Genomic DNA, 4,510 nt, shown 5'->3' on the forward strand with positions numbered 1-4,510 from the left:
CACTTAATGGGTGGTCAGTGAAGGTTTGTTGTAATTTTGATCTACAGTATTCTCATTGGAGGTTTTGCAAACTGTATCTGTATGACTTCAAAAAAGAGTACTGGAAGTGTTTTTGACATTAAGAAGTAACTCTACAGCCTTTCTCTCCAGTTAACTGCTTTGATGAGAGCACTCACTCGGAAGGGGAGAACTTGGTAAGCATGGTAATAACTTCTTTTATTTCCCCAGTCCCATTGTGTGTGTGTGCTGTGTGTGGGAGAGGCATGTAGATGGAATTCAGAATGCATACTGAGCATCTCAGAGTGTCATGCAGATGTCCCATTTCTGTTGGACTCTTGTCAGTGATACCAAGACCAGTTTTGGCCAGAGTTAGCAAAATTCACTTTTTAGAGTCACAAATTCAGACATTTCCAGCTAGCATTCTTATAGTGGGAGGTCCATACCAGGCTACTTATGCAAAAAGAATTTATTGCTTCATGTTAGAGAATGGCTGGCTTCAGGTGAACCTTAATGTAGAACTCAAAGAGTACCAGAAAACAATTTCTCTCTCTCTTTCTTTAAATTTGCTCTTTCTAGGGGTCTATTTTTTTTTTAAGATTTATTTATTTGACAGGCAGATATCTTTTTTTTTTTTTAAATTTCTTTTCAGCATAACAGTATTCATTGTTTTTGCACCACACCCAGTGCTCCATGCAATAACGTGCCCTCCATAATACCCACCACCTGGCTCCCTCAACCTCCCACCCCCTGCCCCTTCAAAACCCTCAGGTTGTTTTTTAGAGTCCATAGTCTTTAATGGTTCACCTCCCCTTCCAATTTCCCTCAACTCCCTTCTCCTCTCCATCTCTCCATGTCCTCCATGTTATTTGTTACGCTCCACAAATAAGTGAAACCATATGATAATTGACTCTCTCTGCTTGACTTATTTCACTTTCTTCCAGTCCCGTCCATGTTGCTACAAAAGTTGGGTATTCATTCTTTCTGATGAAGGCATAATACTCCATAGTGTATATGGACCACATCTTCCTTATCCATTCATCTGTTGAAGGGCATCTTGGTTCTTTTCACAGTTTGGAGACTGTGGCCATTGCTGCTATAAACATTGGGGGTACAGATGGCCCTTCTTTTCACTACATCTGTATCTTTGGGGTAAATACCCAGTAGTGCAATTGCAGGGTCATAGGGAAGCTCTATTTTTAATTTCTTGAGGAATCTCCACACTGTTCTCCAAAGTGGCTGCACCAACTTGCATTCCCACCAACAGTGTAAGAGGGTTCCCCTTTCTCCACATCCTATCCAACACACGTTGTTTCCTGTCTTGCCAATTTTGGCCATTCTGACTGGTGTAAGGTGATATCTCAATGTGGTTTTATTTTGAATCTCCCTAATGGCTAGTGATGATGAACATTTTCTCATGTGTCTAGCCATTTGTATGTCTTCATTGGAGAAGTGTCTGTTCATATCTTCTGCCCATTTTTTTCCTAAGATTTTTATTTATTTATTGAACAGAGAGATCACAAGTAGGCAGAGAGGCAGGCAGAGAGAGAGGAGGAAGCAGGCTCCCTGCTGAGCAGAGATTCCGATGCGGGGCTCTCGATCCCAGCACCCTGGGATCATGACCTGAGCTGAAGGCAGAGGCTTAACCCACTGAGCCACCCAGGTGCCCCATCTTCTGCCCATTTTTTGATATGATTATCTGTTTTGTGTGTGTTGAGTTTGAGAAGTTCTTTATAAATCCTGGATATCAACCTTTTGTCTGTACTGTCATTTGCAAATATCTTCTCCCATTCCGTGGGTTGCCTCTTTCCTTTGCTGTGCACAAGTTTTTGATCTTCATGAAGTCCCAAAAGTTCATTGTCACTTTTGTTTCCTTTGCTTTTGGAGACATATCTTGAAAGAAGTTGCTGTGACAGATATCGAAGAGGTTACTGCCTATGTTCTCTTCTAGGATTCTGATGGATTCCTGTCTCACGTTGAGGTCTTTTACCCATTTTGAGTTTATCTTTGTGTATGGTGTAAGAGAATGGTCAAGTTTCATTCTTCTACATATAGCTGTCCAATTTTCCCAGCACCATGTATTGAAGAGGCTGTCTTTTTTCCACTGTATATTTTTTCCCGTTTTGTCAAAGATTATTTGACCATAGAGTTGAGGGTCCATATCTGGGCTCTCTACTCTGTTCCACTGGTCTATGTGTCTGTTTTTATGCCAGTACCATGCTGTCTTGGTGATCACAGCTTTGTAGTAAAGCTTGAAATCAGGTAACGTGATGCTGCCAGTTTTATTTTTGTTTTTCAACATTTCCTTAGCGATTCGGGGTCTCTTTTGATTCCATACCAATTTTAGGATTATCTGCTCCAGCTCTTTGAAAAATATTGGTGGAATTTTGATCAGAATGGCATTAAAAGTATAGATTGCTCTAGGCAATATAGACATTTTAACAATGTTTATTCTTCCGATCCAAGAGCATGGAACCGTCTCCCATCTTTTTGTGTCTTCTTCAATTTCTGTCATGAGTGTTCTGTGGTTCCTCAAGTATAGATCCTTTATCTCTTTGGTTAGGTTTATTCCAAGGTATCTTATGGGTTTTGGTGCTATAGTAAATGGAATCAATTCTCTAATTTCCCTTTCTGTATTTTCATTGTTAGTGTATAAGAAAGCCACTAATTTCTGTACATTGACTTTGTTGACAGGCAGATATGACAAGCAGGCAGAGAGGCAGGCAGAGAGAGAGAGAGAGAAATAAGCAGGATCCCCACCAAGCAGAGAGCCCAACATGGGGCTTGATCCCAGGACCCTGGGATCATTTTCTGAGCCGAAGGCAAAGGCTTTAACCCACTGAGCCACCCAGGTGCCCCTAGGGGTCTATTTTTTATTTTTTAAATTTTATTTATTTATTTTAGAGAGAAAGAATGGGGGTGGGGGTCAGAAGGAAAGGGAGAGAATCTCAAGCAGATTCCCCACTGATCATGGAGCCCAACTCGGGGTTTGATCCCATGGCCCTGAACTGAAATCAAGAGGCAGACATTCAACCAACAGAGCCACCCAGGTACTTTAAGGGTCTTTTTTTTTTTTTTAAATTAACCTATAATGTATTATTTGTTTCAGGGGTACAGGTCTGTGATTTATCAGTCTTACTCAATTCACAGCACTCACTATAGCACATACCCTCTGCAATGTCCATCACACTGTCACCCGATCCCTCCCACACCCTTCCCCTTCAGCAGTCCTCAGTTTGTTTCCTGAAATTAAGAGTCTTTTGTGGTTTGTCTTCCTCTCTGGTTTCATCTTGTTTCATTTTTCCCTCCCTTCTCCTATGATCCCCTGTCTCACTTCTCGAATTCCTCGTATCAGAGTGATCATATGAGATCACTTCTCTGATTGACTTATTTCACTTAGTATAATACCCTCTAGTTCCAGGCACGTCATTGCAAATGGTAAGATTTCATTTTTGATGCCTGCATAGTATTCCATTGTATATATATCCCACATCTTCTTTATCATTCATTTGTTGATGGACATCTAGGTTCTTTCCATCATTTGCTATTGTAGACATTGCTGCTATAAACATTCAGGAGCACGTGCCCCTTCGGATCACTACTTTTTTATCTTTGGGGTAAATATCCAGTAGTGCAGTAGTGGGTCATAGGATAGCTCTATTTTCAAGTTTTTGAGGAACCTCTATACTATTCCAGAGTGGCTGCACCAGCTTGCATTCCCACCAACAGTGTAGGAAGGTTCCCCTTTCTCCACATCCTTACCAACACCTGTCATTTCCTGACTTGTTAATTTTAGCCATTCTGACTGGTGTGAGGTGGAATCTCACTGTGATTTTGATTTGTATTTCTCTGATGCCACGTGATGCTGAACACTTATTCATGTGTCTGTTGGCCATTTGGATGTCTTTGCAGAAATGTCTATTTATGTCTTCTTCCCATTTCTTAATTTGATTATTTGTTCTTTGGGTTTTGAGTTTGATAAGTTCTTTATAGATTTTGGACACTAGCCTTTTATCTGGTACATCATTTTCAAATATCTTCTCCCATTCTGTTGATTGTCTTTGGATTTTGTTGACTGTTTCCTTTGCTGTGCAAAAGCTTTTGATCTTGATGAAATCCCAATAGTTCATTTTTGCCTTTGCTTCCCTTGCCTTTGGTGACGTTTCTAGGAAGAAGTTGCTGATTCTGAGGTCAAAGAGATTGTTGCCTGTGTTCTCCTCAAGGATTTTGATGGATTCGTCTCACACTGAGGTCTTTCATCCATTTTGAGTCTATTTTTGTGTGTGGTCTAAGGAAATGGTCCAGTTTCATTCTTCTGCATATGGCTGTCCAATTTTCCCAACACCATTTGTTGAAGAGACTTTCTTTTCCATTGGACATTCTTTCTTGCTTCATCAAATATTAGTTGACCATAGAGTTGAGGGTCCATTTATGGGCTCTCTATTCTGTGCCATTGATCTATGTGTTCATTTTTGTGCCAGTGCCATACTGTCTTGATGATAACAGCTTTGTA

Source organism: Mustela putorius, unplaced genomic scaffold, assembly GCF_011764305.1.
Source record: "Mustela putorius furo isolate JIRA1106 unplaced genomic scaffold, ASM1176430v1.1 tig00000145_pilon_pilon_pilon, whole genome shotgun sequence".
NCBI classification, from domain to species: Eukaryota; Metazoa; Chordata; class Mammalia; order Carnivora; family Mustelidae; genus Mustela; species Mustela putorius.